Genomic DNA, 18,649 nt, shown 5'->3' with positions numbered 1-18,649 from the left:
ACTGAGCTTAGTCTCTATAAGCTTTGATGTTGTCCAACTCCTACCTTGCCAAGCCATCAGGCATTGATACTACAAATGAGGTGTGAACCTATGCCGCCATTGTCAATCTTCAATGCACACAAAAACACACACTAAGGGCGGGATCCACAAAGGGTTTGCACGGCTTTTTCAGACGGAAAGCCGGTGCTGATCGCTCTGAAACTCTGTTTGGTATCCACAGAGGACGCGCAACGGGTGAAATTAGGTGGCACATGCGTTCCGTCACCATTGCGTCCGGTGCAATTGCCATGTATTTAAATGAGGTAATATTGGCGGAAAATTTCCCCTTTCTATGCAAATGAGCCTCGTCGGAATCTGCTCGGTATCCACAACGGCCCGCGCCAATTGCACAGAGCAATTAATGCTACCATCTTTACAGACATGGTGGTAAATAAGCGCAGATCCCTAAGCGCTATAAAGAGGCATCATGCCAGCGTCACTGCCAGCGTCACAGGTGATCATGGCAGCAGTAATTGTTGCCAGATGCAGGCATCGTAATGCCAGGCGTGACCGTGAAAGAATATTTTGAAGGAGAATATCACTCTGGATGAAATCAAGGATGATATTGAGCAGCCACCCAGAGATCCCATGCAATTGTATTTATTAATGTTGTCGGCATTATGGATTGATTGACTTTGCATCATGATGCAACTTTTATTTGCTACTTGTTTTATTTACTGATTTGAACCTGTGACCATAGGATCCACAGACAGTGGACTAACGAGTTGAGCGAATCAGTCGGATGTTAAAACTGAGTGACTAATCCATCATTTACACTTGTGCCAATTGCGTTTGTCCCAAATTTTTAGTATTGGCATTAATAAATCAGATGTCATGCTAATATGTCATGTTCTACAGTAGGACTTACTACTATTAAAACAGTAATTTGAATAATAGAAGCCTACTTTGCTGGAACGATTCATTTAAAACGTATACAGTGCGTGTGTGTGCGTGTGTGCTTTTGTGTCTGCGCTCGCGCGTTGAGGCTCGCTATGTTTACCTCTGCCTGAGTAACGCCCCCCGTTGATGACGGAGACGGTAGAATGTTGGTTCTGCTTAAATGGGTGTAAACGCGGGCTGGTTCGCCAGAGAGCACCAAGGTTCAGAGGGTTCAGAACGGAGCTGGAGCTTGAACCGGAGCCTGGGCGGTCTAAAATGGCTAAGAGAGGGAGGGATGTCAGAGCATTTGAGCTATAGCATGAGATGATGTCATGCTGATCAGGACAATAGCTAATTGAGAGGGCATTGGGAGGGGAGGTCGCAGGGCCAAAAGAGAGAGAGTAAGAGAAGAAAAGAGAAACAGAAAAGGGGGGGGGGCAGAAGAGGGACAGATTATTTTGTGGTTTACCTGTGAGATATTTTAATCCACTAATAGTCCAAAGGTGATAGTTTGATTTATTTGCAAGCAGTAGCAAGGCATTTTTCCACAGCAGTCCACAGGATATCAAAATCTCTCAGTGACACACACAGGTCGATCTCCTGTCATAATGTGTTTTACTGTTCAGGGAGCTCCACAAATCATGTTAAACTACTCAAACCTTCTCCAATGTATAGTTTCTTCCCCCTCAAATGTATATACTCTCTTCTTATACTCCTTTTGTACACATAAATAGTAATAGTAATGTATATTTGTAGATCTGGTATGTCATAAATGTCTAGATGCAACAGTACTGTCTACCTGTATGTCATATATGTTATGATTAATTGAAAATGGGGGACCCTGATGTAAACAAGACGAAAGTCTTTCTCTGGTCTGCATCCTCTTAACAATTGCGTGTATTGAGCTGTACTGTATTGTACCCATTCTGCAATCTGTTAATACAATTTTTAATCAATCAATATCCCTGAAAAGTCAGTTTGATTTAGGAAAAGAAAAACACTAGACAAATGTCAATTAGAAAGCTTATGTATGTACATATCTTGATTTTACATGCCACACATCAGTGGGTGCAAAGTTATTCCTATTCTTTTTTTATGCTAAAGGTTTAATGTGTCAAATGCTCTTGCAGTATATTAAGACCTTCTCTGTGCTGGGTCCCTTATGCATGAGTTCTTTACAGAGCCATGAGAATGTCTTGACTGGATCTGACACCAGCCTCTTTGATGCCAGCCTGATATTGGCCCGATCTGGAGACTGGACAATCTCTACACAGTTGGTCAGTCCCATGTGCTTGATGATGTCCTGCCTGGTCCTCTTTGATGCGGTAGCAGTGACCGCAAGTACTGGCACAGACTTTGGGAGGATTGAGCGGAGTTCCCCAACCAGTCCACACCACTTCCGGAATGAAGCTTCCTGCTTTTCCCCCTCGCCCCTGTTAGAAAAGAGAAATGTGCAAGGAATAATATAAAAATGTGCCATTAAATAGCCTGTACAGACAGCTAGATATGACATTTGGACATAACATGTTTGTCCTCCATAGATACAGTAAGCTAACTTGCATGCCTACGATGAAAATACAAGCCACTCAACATGGTCTCTCTTTTAGAAATAAAAGGATGCTGCTGAATCTAAAAAAGTCTCAAGGTGGTAAAAGTAGACCATAAAATCTGTTGGAAACCTCACATAAAACATGTCCAATCTAAACTCTCACGAAGCATTTCAGTCATGAGTAAAGTAAAGCACATTCTGGATAGAAAATCACTCTACATTCTCTACTGTTCACTAGTTTTACCATATTTAAATTACTGTGCTGAAGTCTGGGGAAACAATTATAAGTCTACACTACAACCACTTTTTATACTCCAAAAAAGGGCCATAAGGATAGTTCACATTGCAGGTTATCGTGATCACACTAACATATTGTTTTTGGAGTCAAAGACATTGAAGTTAAATGATCTTGTGGAATTTAAAACGGCACAATTAATGTATAAAGCAAAAAGTCATGCACTTCCAAGAAAAGTTCAAGTTCAAGTTCAAGTTCTTTAATAGTTGTCATACAGAAGTACAGAATACTTTCATACAAAATGCTTCTTACTGTTACGCTCCAGAGACTGTGCTAGACAAGATAGTATCAAATAACATAATAACACAATATAGCATGAATTTAGAAGAAAAAAATGAGGTCACAGTGTTCGGTATAGACATATGTACAATGTTCTGAGTTACCATATAATATACAATACACAATACTATGCAGTGTACTAATGTACAGTACTATCTAGTGCAAAGCAGAAATGGGATGAGGTACAATTTTAGGTACAATTTACAGTAAGGTGTACGAGTTGTAGTGCAATCCTTCATCCATAAATATAAAGTGTGGGGAGTGGGTGCTACAGTGTGTTTGTTTAAAGTGGGTGTGTGCTATAAAGTGTGTGGAGTGGGTGCTACAGTGTGTTTGTTTAAAGTGAGTGTGTGCGTGTGGATGTGTGTGCTATGTGCGTTTTGGTGGTTGTTGTTGTGTAGTGTTCATTCATTGTTCGTTTAGCAGCCTGATGGCCTGGGGATAGAAGCTACTTCTGAGTCTTTCTGTGCTCGCCTTGAGACTCCGGTATCGCTTGCCTGACCGCAGCAGTTCAAAGAGGCAGTTGTTCGGGTGACTGGAGTCTTTAATGATTCTCTTAGCATTGCCCTTGCAACGCTTGTAGTAAATGTTCTGGAGGGTGGGGAGCCCCCCTCCAATTGTGCGTTCGGCTGAACGTGTCACTCTTTGTAGTCTGCTTCGGTCTTTTGCAGTGCTATTCCCAAACCAGGAGGTGATGTTGCCGGTCAAGATGCTCTCTATTGTACATGAGTAGAAGTTCTTAAGGATCTTCTGGCTGACTTGGAACTTCCTTAGGCGCCTGAGGAAGTAGAGGCGTTGTCGTGCCTTCTTCACCACACTGTTAATGTGTGTGGTCCATGTCAGGTCCTCGGATATGTAGGCTCCGAGGTACTTGAAGCTGTTGACTCTCTCAACCGGTGCCCCGTCGATGCTGAGGGGGCTGTAGTCCTTGACCCCCGACCTCCTGAAGTCCACAATCATCTCCTTTGTTTTGCTGACGTTCAGGGAGAGGCTGTTTACCTGGCACCATCCCGCCAGGACCTTGACCTCTTCCAGGTAGGCCCTCTCGTTGTTGGCAGAGATCAGGCCCACCACCACTGTGTCGTCAGCAAATTTGACGAAACATTCAAGAATTGTTCTTTGATAGGGAGGGGGGTTATAATCTGAGGGGAGAACACAATTTAAAGGTGCTAAACGTACGCACTACCATGAGAAAACACTGCATCTCGATATGTGGAGTGAAACTGTGGAACAGTCTAAATGTGGTGCTAAAGCAATGTCCAAACATGAGACAATTCAAACTGGGCCCTATTCCCCGTACCTGGTTCAACTAAGTCGATCAAGAGTACCATTATCCAGCTTCAGTTAACCCGATGTTTGAAGCCGGGATTTTCATGTTCCTCGAAGGTGGATTCAGTCTCGTTAATAACTAGAACCAGACTTGAGACCAAGGATAAGTGCGCGCGGCCGCTTCAGTTGAAAAGCCATCACGTATCGATAGCAGAGATCCTGATCTTTTAACGGCATTGATTGATTAATTGATTTAAAACTTTATTAACAGATTGCATTACGGCTCAATCGCCTCGCCGACAAGTTAAATGCGTTATCTATAGGCAAATTTTAAGTCCCTCATTACCCCAATCAATCAGATTATATTTCTTTAAACTTGCCTGCTGGCAGTAGGTTTATGGAATGGATAATCAAATGAGATCTTGCTAGCGAAAATAATTAGTTAAACTGTTATACGGAATAAGGACACGGCTCTCTTACCCATTGATTGATGTATGGTGGATCTTTTACTTATCTACACTGTGGTGTAACGGTGTCTGCTTTTGACTTTCACACAGGCGGCCGGGGTTCGAATCCCACTTCTCCTAGTCTTTTCCTTCTTTTTGCAATGTAGGAATAATTCAATTTGGTGCACGTTGAGAGCTATATAAAGAATGACATCATCAATGCATGTAGATTTATAATATTTTAACTTAAAACTAGGCTACTTCTGCGTATAATCATTAATATTATATTCCAAAAAATTATATTGGAAACACAGGGTTTCGAACACCGGTCACCCGGTTGGCAGGATTGTGCACTACCGCTGCGCCACTGTGCCAGATGGGATACATTCATTGTTTATACATTAATGAACGAGAGACCCGTGTTTAGAATATTCTTTATTTTGAATGAAGTTTTATCTCTTTATTCTCATTCATTAATGTGACGTCAACGGCTCATTCAATTTCTCAAATCCGTCAAACAGCGCATCTCATCAGACATTTTAATCCCAGTTACAATATCACACAAAATCCACAATCCACGCATAGACACTTCAATTTTATGCTTGAATGAAACAAAATCCAGGCGCTCCTCTCCTTCCTCGCTCCTCATCCACAGCGGAGAATATGAAAGGAATCAGAGCCAAACGAGCGATAGGTTTCAATCATTAAGGATATCCCCGCGGGATTCACATTTGCAATGCTGCGCGTTGTTAAAATAACCACATAATGTGTACATCGCACCGAGCGAGCGCCACGGTATAATATAACGTGCATTATGTAGGACAAAGTGAATTTAGTATCAGCATTTTGGGTCTATTTTACATTTCAAAAGCCCCCTCTGGAAGAATGGAGCACAAAAACGTAATTCAGAATGGTATAATGCAGATCGTAGACTGTGGGAATAATTTCAGGAAACGGGCTGTCACTTCTTTGCGGGGGCGTGGCTATGGTTCATCCGGCTAACTTGAACTTAAACCCTGCTCTCGACCAGGCTCAAACTTTTTGATCTGTTGTCATGGTGATTTAGACAATCCAGCTTCGGGGAATGGGAAAGTCCGGCTTAAGTCAGACTTGCCCGAAAGTTATCCGGCTAACTCAGTTATCCAGGTACGGGGAACGGGGCCCTGATGTATAAGGAAATTATGTTCACAAGGTACAGGGATGAGGAAGGGACTTGATATTCACGGGTGTTTAAATTTTTATTTTGTTTTCTATTTTATTTCTTTTATACATATATAGTTTTTGTTTTTTTGTTTTGCATATATATATATTTTTTCTTTTCTTTTCTTTCTTTTCTTTTTTATGTTTAAAATAGTACACTCATTTGAGTAATGGAAAAGGGGTAGGATTAAATAAGTGTATACTTCTTCCTACTCCTTTTCGAACATGCAGATTGAGTTGTTTTGCTTTTTGTTATTGTTTGTTTGTATTCATTGCATGTTCGAAATAAAGATTCAAATCAAATCAAATCAAAAAAAGTATAAAGCTGCATGCGTTTTAAAACTTTTAAGCTAAACTTCAAGTTTAAGCCATAATAAACAACGAGAGGGAAAATGCACAAAAGAAAACACTTTGTGTCTTCCTCTGGAAAGCACTGGTTGATTGAAAATCTTATAACAGATTGCAGAATCGGTACAATACAGTACAGCTCAATACACACAATTGTTAAGGGGTCCCCCATTTTCTATTTATCATAACATATGACATACAGGTAGACAGTACTGTTGCATCTAGACATTTAGGACATACCAGATCTACAAATATACAGTACTGTTTATGTGTACAAGGGAAGACTGTACTCGAAATGTGTTGTTTTCTTTGTGCATTAAACCAGTCAATTTGCTCTTTGTATGGGATTATAACGGAGTATGTTACCCATTAAAAGTTTATTTCTTGCTTTTAGGGATGCTCGATATTGGCTTTTTTACCGATACCGATATACCGATATTGTCCAACTCTTAATTTCCGATACCGATATCAACCGATATCAACCGATACCGATATATGCAGGGTTTCCCCCCCCAAAAATGGAATAATTTCAGGTAATTAACATTACATATCTCTTGTTGTGGAATTAACACAACATTATGCATACTTTTGACAATAAATAAAATCAGAATTTGTTCTTACTTGCTTGCCTGGGTAAATAAAGGTTATAGAAATGAAAAAAGAATTATTATTTTTTATTTTTATTTTGAAAACCGATACAGATATTTTCCGATATCACATTTCAAATGTCTGTATCGGTTTTCAAAAAAAAAAAAATAATAATAATTCTTTTTTCATTTCTATAACCTTTATTTTGTCATTTGAATGCCGATATCGGCCGATAATACATTTGACGATCTTAGAGAACAATTTGACTTGAAAACAGCAGTGACCACCACTCGTTAAATCATATAAAACAGTAAAGATCAGATCATTTGACTTACTACTTAATCACAGTGTGTACTTCGTCTATAGCCATTCCAATCAACCGCTGCTGGAATATTGGGGTTTGAAACACTTTCTCCGGTGACCTGAACACCAGGGAGTATTTACCCTAGGCGATTTGGTCATCCACTTCTGCACTTTTTCCGGCACAGGCTGCCGATATCCCTTTACTATTAAGGGCACGTACTTGGTCCTCAATAATAGACAGTACTCGAAATGTGTTGTTTTCTTTGTGCATTAAACCAGTCAATTTGCTCTTTGTATGGGATTATAACGGAGTATGTTACCCATTAAAAGTTTATTTCTTGCTTTTAGGGATGCTCGATATTGGCTTTTTTACCGATACCGATATACCGATATTGTCCAACTCTTAATTTCCGATACCGATATCAACCGATATCAACCGATACCGATATATGCAGGGTTTCCCCCCCCAAAAATGGAATAATTTCAGGTAATTAACATTACATATCTCTTGTTGTGGAATTAACACAACATTATGCATACTTTTGACAATAAATAAAATCAGAATTTGTTCTTACTTGCTTGCCTGGGTAAATAAAGGTTATAGAAATGAAAAAAGAATTATTATTTTTTATTTTTATTTTGAAAACCGATACAGATATTTTCCGATATCACATTTCAAATGTCTGTATCGGTTTTCAAAAAAAATAAAAATAATAATAATTCTTTTTTCATTTCTATAACCTTTATTTTGTCATTTGAATGCCGATATCGGCCGATAATACATTTGACGATCTTAGAGAACAATTTGACTTGAAAACAGCAGTGACCACCACTCGTTAAATCATATAAAACAGTAAAGATCAGATCATTTGACTTACTACTTAATCACAGTGTGTACTTCGTCTATAGCCATTCCAATCAACCGCTGCTGGAATATTGGGGTTTGAAACACTTTCTCCGGTGACCTGAACACCAGGGAGTATTTACCCTAGGCGATTTGGTCATCCACTTCTGCACTTTTTCCGGCACAGGCTGCCGATATCCCTTTACTATTAAGGGCACGTACTTGGTCCTCAATAATAGACAGTACTCGAAATGTGTTGTTTTCTTTGTGCATTAAACCAGTCAATTTGCTCTTTGTATGGGATTATAACGGAGTATGTTACCCATTAAAAGTTAATTTCTTGCTTTTAGGGATGCTCGATATTGGCTTTTTTACCGATACCGATATACCGATATTGTCCAACTCTTAATTTCCGATACCGATATCAACCGATATCAACCGATACCGATATATGCAGGGTTTCCCCCCCCAAAAATGGAATAATTTCAGGTAATTAACATTACATATCTCTTGTTGTGGAATTAACACAACATTATGCATACTTTTGACAATAAATAAAATCAGAATTTGTTCTTACTTGCTTGCCTGGGTAAATAAAGGTTATAGAAATGAAAAAAGAATTATTATTTTTTATTTTTATTTTGAAAACCGATACAGATATTTTCCGATATCACATTTCAAATGTCTGTATCGGTTTTCAAAAAAAAAAATAATAATAATAATTCTTTTTTCATTTCTATAACCTTTATTTTGTCATTTGAATGCCGATATCGGCCGATAATACATTTGACGATCTTAGAGAACAATTTGACTTGAAAACAGCAGTGACCACCACTCGTTAAATCATATAAAACAGTAAAGATCAGATAATTTGACTTACTACTTAATCACAGTGTGTACTTCGTCTATAGCCATTCCAATCAACCGCTGCTGGAATATTGGGGTTTGAAACACTTTCTCCGGTGACCTGAACACCAGGGAGTATTTACCCTAGGCGATTTGGTCATCCACTTCTGCACTTTTTCCGGCACAGGCTGCCGATATCCCTTTACTATTAAGGGCACGTACTTGGTCCTCAATAATAGACAGTACTCGAAATGTGTTGTTTTCTTTGTGCATTAAACCAGTCAATTTGCTCTTTGTATGGGATTATAACGGAGTATGTTACCCATTAAAAGTTAATTTCTTGCTTTTAGGGATGCTCGATATTGGCTTTTTTACCGATACCGATATACCGATATTGTCCAACTCTTAATTTCCGATACCGATATCAACCGATACCGATATATGCAGGGTTTCCCCCCCCAAAAATGGAATCATTTCAGGTAATTAACATTACATATCTCTTGTTGTGGAATTAACACAACATTATGCATACTTTTGACAATAAATAAAATCAGAATTTGTTCTTACTTGCTTGCCTGGGTAAATAAAGGTTATAGAAATGAAAAAAGAATTATTATTTTTTATTTTTATTTTGAAAACCGATACAGATATTTTCCGATATCACATTTCAAATGTCTGTATCGGTTTTCAAAAAAAATAAAAATAATAATAATTCTTTTTTCATTTCTATAACCTTTATTTTGTCATTTGAATGCCGATATCGGCCGATAATACATTTGACGATCTTAGAGAACAATTGAAAGCTAGCTAGCGTTAGCAACCGGAGCGTCGCGGAGCATTCAGCCTGCTGGCTACCTAGACCCACTTCAACCAGCGTCGCGGAGCATTCAGCCTGCTGGCTACACAAGCTGTGTAGCCAGCAGGCTGAATGCTCCGCGACGGCATTCAGCCTGCTGGCTACACAAGCTGTGTAGCCAGCAGGCTGAATGCTCCGCGACGCTCCGGTTGCTAACGCTAGCTAGCGAGAGCTAACGCCGGGCCCCGGCTGGTGCCAACTAGCTAGCGATCGCTCCCGAGAGCTAACGCCGGTCTGTCTGTCGAAGACCGAGGGAACCGCGTCCGGCTTCAGCTGATTAGTGGTCTTCTGGACAAACATCCCACCCCAACAACATAATCCGAGGCAATGAAGTGTTCTCTGCAGATCCTCCTTCCCTGTCCAACAGGCTGGTCGCGCCGCCTGAGTGCAGCCAGCCCGAGCCAACATGTCAACAACTGTTTTTTTCACTGGTAGTTTGTGGAAATTAACCAACTTTCCTCTCTCTCACATGGTAAAATTAGTTTGAACAGCCAGGAGCAATACAAACAGAACCACCGCGGTCCCGTTGTTTTGTAGGCAACATTTTATTTGCTGACTGACCCATTCAATATAGGCAGCTAACCAGAGTGTATACACCCAACCCCCGGTATGACGTCAGCAACAAAATGGCCGCGCCCATAATGCTAAATGCTTCAGAAATGTACACAACAAATCGTTTTTTCTTAGAAACTGCTTATTTTTATAACGTGACTTCTTCTGTGGCTTATCTAAATACTAATGTGATGCTATGAATATGTATTTATCGCACTGCTTCATTTCCACTTTAAACGAAATATTGTGCACTTCACACGTTTCTATAATTGTTTTGTTGAAAATGTCCTCTGATAACTCCATTGTCTTGTTTTCGAGATTTGCTTGTTTTGTTTAGCTGGGGACTATAAACAGATCAGGGCTGACGGGAAACAGAAACCTGTAAACGGTATTTCTGTACTTCAATTTTACACTTTGGAGGCATAGCTTTTCCAGCCTAGACTAAGCGCCTGTCACTTGCACCCGTCCTTTGTTCTCGTTGGACTGGACATTGGCCAGCAGGATGCTGGGGAGCGGTGGTCGGTGAGCCTGGGAACGGAGTCTGTTTCGAACACCGGCTTGTTATCCCTGTCATCTCTTACGCCTGAGGTTGAGGTTGTTGTCCTCCCCCACAGCGTTCTGCCTGAGAATCTCTGCACGCCAGTCGAAAAAGCAAACCAGACGGTGAGTGAACTGTAGTCCAATGTTGAAAAGTGTCGTTGGTGCATAAAAATCAAGCACAATCTCGACGGAGCCCACAGAGAGGCGGCCGAACAACATGCTACATGATTCAATTTCACTAATTTCACCTCCAATGTTCTGATGCTACTGTATGATCATCCTTTGTGTGATGCACACCGTCAGTCAGGCTATTTTCATGAGACGTTTCTTGAGGCCTCTACATGCTACAGCAACTTCAAAGCAACTGCAACAAAACATCAGCACGATTTCAACGCGATTGTTGCAGAGGATCTTGTAGACTGTGTTGCGAGGATGTTGCGTACATCTCTCTCAAATCTAATCTGAAGAACCTTGCGCTGATGTTGCATAGCAGTGATTGGTTGGTTAGCGAATGGGGGCGGGGCTGTCATAGAATAATATTGGTCCCGCAGAGAATACCATGACCTCCATTGTTGTAGCCAGCCAGCGTTGATGCTAAATAATTAGCGTCACATAGCTGGCCTTTTTCTGAAAACCCAAGCACATATTGTTCCATAGCATACGCCTTCAGTTGATCATGACAAATCCTCTCTTACCTTGACGATTAAAAAGCCTCCATAATTTAGTAAATAAAGCTGTAGCCAGCCAGCTAGCATTGGTGCTATTCAAAATGCTATCCACATTAGCTGCATAGCTAACCAACTAAATACAATGGTATCCTGAGGTAACGTTAAATACAACGTTTGCTAGTCGAAATGACTGGACACACACAGGGACAAGTTAAACATCAATCAATTAATTTATTCCAACAGGTAGTTTGAGCTGCATGAGCCGAGGTCTTTCTCTCCTCTCCATTGGAAACTAATGACGTTACGGTAACGTTAGCTCGAAAAGCACAGAAACGGGCGACAGAAGTTAAGCTGCTAGCAACAGACACTATAACACTTCCGGTCGGGGGATTTCAAAATATTAAAGAGCGACGTCTAAAAGCACCGGAAATATGTTTATTTTGTACATTATCTAACGTTAACACGAACCTAAACTAACTTTAGTTAAACTAACTTTGCGCGTCGATGTTGCAGAAGCATAAAGGCAGAGTGTCTACAACACCGTTGCTTTGTCGATGTTGTGGTGCAGTTGCTTTGAAGTTGCTGTAGCATGTAGAGGCCTTTAGGATATCTTATGGTGAGTGTAAACTCTAACTATAACCCTGCCCCTAATCCTGAACCTAACCGTAACCATATCCCCAGACCTGGTGCCAGAGGAAAGTAACTGGCACATTTACACAGGTTCCCAATACAACAAGAAAACCGATGAAGGTATAATAGAGGTAAATATTTATTTGGAATGAATTTGAACACAAAGTGGCAAAAACACACAAGGATTGGGGGTTGAATCTCTACCAGCAGCCAATTGACAGTATTGAGATGGTGTCGAGACCACAGCAGCCTATCTGAGGTTTTAGGGGTAGTACCCTGGCCTAACAGTACTGAGCGAGAGCAATGGAAGCACAAAAATTGTGGCACATACACACAGTTACAAACCAAAATGGCTGAACGTTTACACAGTTTCCAAATGCCAAACCAGTACAAGTAATGGGTGCAAAGTACTGTCCACACAGGTGGATTCTACATCTACTGTTATACTTACTTTACACGCTCAGATATTGAGCCATACTGGTAATGCACAGGTTTTACGCTCTGTCTCACTACAAACAACGGGCTAAACATGCACTCAAACAAATGCCTGTAGTTACACAATGGCATGCACAAATTAATCTCTGCTTGGTATCTGAATGTGGTTCAGGGTACTGCTGCTAGGGTCACAGAGGGGTCCTTTCACCCTAATGGGGCACTGTGTGAACCATGCAAGTGACGAGGGGGAATAAAAAGGAAAACACACTATGAGATAAAAAATAACCTACCTAACGCGCACTTCCCTATTCTACAACATATACACAGGGATGGGGGAAAGGATAGGGATGAACACAGAGAGGCAGCCCAGGGAGTAGGAACGGGTGGAAATAAATAAAAGGCCACTGCCCTACACTGTATTTCCCAACAAGTACACATAGGACACATAGTTACATACACATAGTTGCCCCATAAAAACGCTGTTTCAATGATGAGCAACCAAGGCGTGCAAGCCCATGCGTGGTTCCACACAGAAGCACCCAGGGCCAGCACTATGTACATGTCGAGACCCAAAACATATCAATGGTAATTCTAACAAGAACCCAGATAACGTTCCCTCCAAGCCGCCTGAGAGAGCGGCAGGAAGCTGGCCAAGACACAGATATGGGTCCCATATGACGCGCCTGAGGGAAAACACCCCTGTCAACCCTGCCCTATAAAAGAGAGGAGACAGGGAACCCCCAGAGAGAGACTTCCCACGTGAGTAATAATTGAAAAGATATATGCAACATTGAGCTACGTGTCCAAAAAGATTCATGTAACAATTGGACTAAGACTCTCTGAGGAGGAGGCTCTGAAACTCTTGAGGAGGCTCCCTCACTGAGAGGGAGGTTCTGAAACTCACAGAGGAGGCTCTGAAACTCCATGAGGAGGAGGCTCTGAAACTCCCTGAGGAGGAGGCTCTGACCCAATATACACTACTAGTAGGGAGCAGAGCAGAAGAACAAATTGTCTCTACTGCATTGCATCACCTACAAAGCTCAAGACACATACAACAGAGCAGAACTTCTTTTTAAGTTCTCACGCACAGCATAACTCATCTTGACAACAGAGGTCCACAACATGGAGCCTGAAAATAACTCACAGAAGTCTCACAACCAATAGAAACGCGCCGAGTGACGTACTCTATGGCGGGGGGAATTCCGTGACCCACCACCCATATATGGCGTGGGACCAGGAAACTCCCCCCCCTCCCTACCCTGCGACGCGCTGACCCAGCAACGTGACATGAAGCCCGAAGGACAGGAGGTCCAACCCCCTGACCAATCAGAAAAAGGGGAGGGAGGGTTTATCAGTTCACCCCCTCATGACCCCTCACCCCTGATACGATGCAATGACAAAGCAGAGCCATGACACCAGTCATAGCGTGCTACATGAAGCGGATGTATACCTGTCAAGGTAACAGCTTCACATAGGCTCATGTGCAAACCTGCCACCTGAATTTTTACACCTTTCCCTAAAGGAAGAAAAAACACAGACCAAGAGAGGGCCAAGGGCCCTGGTACAAGAGCTTACACATGTAACTTCTGTAGGCCAACACCTAACCCAGTTGTGGATCTTAACGACACACAACCCTCCATCACAACAAAAAAGGGGCGAAAGTACACTCTCAAGAGGAACGCCGTTTTTCATGGCGAAAGAAGACACAAGTCCTCGATTAAGTACTGGTCACAGGCCTTGCTGAGTCCACATGACAGCGACCAAACAATTTTCAGAAAGAAATTGCCTCTCTAAGCAAGAGCACAACCCCAGCAGAAGCTGAGGGATTACACTGTTAGTATGGCCACACCCCTTTATCACACGAAGAGCAAGTAATAATGTAATTAATCATGCTATATTTCATTGAGAGTAATACTTAATATGAATATTACATTTTGAAAGCTTCCCTAACATTGATACTATTAATGTCATTACATTTGGCAAATAACCCATGAGGTTGAAACCCAAAATGTGATACCTGTGACCTGCCTGTCTTGACTTGGGTGACTCAGGACTTCAGTGTCAAAACTTGAGACTTACTTGTGACTTGTAAAACTATACCTTGGTCCCACATCTAGTGGATTAGTATAGCATGCTGTGATAAGTGCATTGCACATTGAACCTCCATGAAACTGGAACCATCTGTCCCTCCTGCCAGGCCATGTACTACCTCTCCCTTTCTGTCACCATCTGCCCCTCCTGCTTTTGCCATGGGCATGTATCCCTCCTGCTCTCTCTCTCTCTCGCACTCTCTCTTTCTCTCTCTCTCTGTTTTGTCTGCTCTCGCTTGTCTGAATGAATGAATAAATGAATGAATGAATGAAAACTTTATTTAAAGGGGAACTATCTTATAAATGGCCTTTTTCAGTGTTTAGCATTGTTTCCTAGCTATGTGGACGTATATTAATCTATGTCTCTAATTCTCATATTGGCGCATTCTTCCAATTCTCCTCTCACATTATTCACCCTCACTGAACTGATTCATCTGAAAATGTGCATATATGTGATGTCAGAGATTTCTCAGCTGCATAATAATGTGGCAGTTGGTGTGGCAGTTGGCACCAGGCCACACAGTGGTTGGAGCCCAGCCTCAAAACGGCTTAAGATTTAGAGGTAGAAAAATGATGTTTTTTAGTACTTGATTAGAAATACAAAACAATGATTTAAAAAAAAAAAAAAAATTACAGAGGTGTTCCATAGACTCACAGGAATTGTGTAAAAGTGCCCAAATAGTGAAAGAAATAGTAAAATAGTTCCCCTTTAACAGATTGCAGAATGGGTACAATACAGTACGGCTCAATACACACAATTGTTAAGGGGATGCAGACCAGAGAAAGACGTTTGTCTTGTTTACATCAGGTCCCCCATTTTCAATTCATAGTGACATTTATGACATACACATGTCACCCCACTTCTTAGGGACCTGCACTGGCTACCCATTGCTGCACGAATCCGCTTCAAGGCCCTCGACCTGGCATACCGTGCGGCAAAGGGAACCGCTCCTGTCTACCTGGTAGAGTACAGGGGGGGTGGGTTCATGATAAGAATGGAATATACCTATCCACTGCCCTGAACACTGTTTAGTGTTGTTGTGATGATAGGTCAGTATGTAGTGCTGTGTACATGTGGTACAGAGGTCTTTAGGCTGTGAAATAATGTCTGTATTATTTAATTGATTGTTGTGATTTTGGTTTGTCCCTGTAGGAGGAGATTCCAGGATAAAGCCTGGGATAGAAGCTCCTGTGGGAGGGAGAAGTAGAAGCAGGCTTGGAAGAGAGACACAGCCGTGCTGGAGCTAGTTCCCATAGCCAAGGGCCTAGTTGTTGCGTGATATTTAGTTTGTATGAAAAGTTGAATAGTTTTGTATTTTTGCTCTTATTTTCAAATGTCATTTATTTATATGTGAATGCTACGTTATTGTAATTAGTTGTGCTGCAGCCTGTTTTTCCACTTGTGAACAAAAGAAAAGAAAATAATAAAAACCAACCACCGGGTGACGACAACCTGTCTCCGACTAAGTTTTTCCACTGCTTGGCCACATCCTCACACCCCACTCTTCTAGTTCTCAAGGAAACCCCAGTTCCCGAGGTCTACTGTCTCTGCCTCTGTCCTGCCCCAGGCCGCCCTCCTGAGGTCACTCCTTCTCCTTGGTCCCTTGCCCCAGTTTTCCTTCTCCAGGCCCCTTTGCTGGGGGCCTCTCCCTGGTCCCCTGCCCCGGTCTCCCTTCTCCAGTCCCCTCCCACCATGCTCCATGTACCAGAACAGCTTTTTGGGACATCTGGGATCCGTCCCTTAAGTGGGGGTTCCTGTAACCATATGTCCCTCCTGCCAGGCTATGGACTACCTCTCCCTCTCTGTTACCATCTGCCCCTCCTGCCTTTGCCATGGACATTTATCCTCCTGCTCTCTCTCTCTGTTTTGTCTGCTCTTGCTCTGCTCTCTCTATCTCTCTTCTCTTTCTCTCCTGTAATGGTTTCCTGGTCTAGTTGTTTCCATGTATGTTGTTTTCTCTGTCTATAGATGCAGCATAGTAGAGTGTGACCTTTTCTGCAGTCGGAAAGGCGGTGGCCAGATCTGTTACGGGTTTACGCGTACAATAACAATACTAAACCAGTAGGGGGCGCTCACGTTACACCTATGTAGCCACATGGATTTAGAATTGTCTTCTCTCCCCACTGGATTTGTATGATTTATCAACAAGAAAAGGACTTGCGCTCTCAATATCTATGCATTTCAGCGGATCTTAGTTAGAATGATTCTAAGTAAGATAAGATATTCCTTTATTGATCCCCTTGGGGAAATTCAGGCATCATAATGTAAAGTAGTGTTGTTGTGTTTAATGTAGGTGAAGTTGACTTATGGGGATTGTAATTCGTCATTGTTAATATTAGGGATCTAATTTTTTTGCTCCCGATCCTATCCCGATCATGTGATTTTGAGTATCTGCCGATACCGATTTTTCCCGATCCGATCTTTCGGCAATGCATTAACACATTGAGTGCCACGCCCCTTCCGGGAAGTGCATCTGGCCTTGCCGTCCATTAATGTAAACGCTCACCTTGTTTGTAGAGCTAAACCTATATTTTATATTATAGCTATGGATCTAATAACAACGTAGATCGTCAGTGAGTTGCTTCTGGTCAACGTGCAAAAAACAGATACTTTTTCATCCGTACATTTCCCTTTATACCGTTTTGAATATGAATATAGTTTGGGTGCTTCTGAGTAATTCCAGGAAAAAGACGCGAAAACAGCGTTTTAGTGGAATCCAGTTATCACATTGTCATTTTTTGCCTGATTATCGAATCTTCCTGAAATCAACGCTAGATTATCATTATTATGTCTCCTCGTGCATACATGAAATGGGCCTTGGAGCGCGGCGCTCCCCCCCCCCCCCTCCTGCACCCAACGGTAAACAGCCACACACAGCACACACAGACAGCTTCAATCGCAGGAGATAAAAATATCAGATCAACGCAAGATTGGATATATAGAGTCCTTACCTGCTATCTGATGTAATGCAAAAAGAATTATCCAATTATCTGATAGCCATTCTAGTTATCCACAGCAATCCTGTCTCCGATGTTATTGGGCATTGCACATGAACGGGCGGGCGGGGTCAGGTGTCCAAGCCATCGCTACAAGCGCATGTTTAGGACCCGCCCCCACGCCGCAGCTCGGTAGAGAAAAGAAACTACATCATTTCTAATGGAGTGCAATAGCGGCCGAAGGCGTTAGAGGGCGGTATAAGACGTCTACCAGATCAGACACACTCAGAACAGTATGCACAAGGTGCCCCGCTGAATTATGAATGGCAATAGCAAATGAAAGAAATACCGTGAGAAAAACGTAGATCTATTTTCCGGCACTCAACCATCGGGCGACAGAAACGTAGTTCTATGTTAACGGCACCCAAAGGGTTAAGAAAAAAGAAAAGAAAAAATGCAATGAAGTTGACCCGTTGTTTATTTATTTAACATTATCCAACTATCTATTATATCCAACATGGATATGGCTTTTTTAACAGTATATCTTATATCCAACATGGATATAGCTTATTTTTTCACTTATTACAGCATTGGATCAAAATTCAAAACTAAATTAAAATAAAGTGGTGCACAAAAAATAAATACCCGATTTCTTTTCCCCCAAGTTGAATAAATGAGTAGTGAGGTGAAACATTGTGCCTTAGCTCATTCCCGCCGGGAATTAGACGGAGCCCGTCATAGCACTGCCACGCTTTAAAAGATAGGAGTGTGTCACCTTGTTTGTAGAGCTATAACTATATTCTATATTATAGCTATGGATACAATACTATGGCCCATTTGACATCACCTATCTATCGTTCAATTTATGAATGAATTTTTCCATCCATACGTTCCCATGTTATACCATGGTGAATATAAGTATCGTTATAATATAAGTGTGGTCTGGGGTAATTCCCGAAAGGCTGTGTTATAGCCTCATACGTGAATCCTACGCAAAGTGGAACAGGCAAGGCGGAGGGCCGAGACCCCGGAAAAAACTGGGGGCGAGGACACGGA

Source organism: Notolepis coatsorum (assembly GCF_963971535.1).
Source record: "Notolepis coatsorum genome assembly, chromosome: 7".
Lineage (NCBI taxonomy): Eukaryota > Metazoa > Chordata > Actinopteri > Aulopiformes > Paralepididae > Notolepis > Notolepis coatsorum.
Note: the sequence above shows the minus strand (reverse complement) of the source record.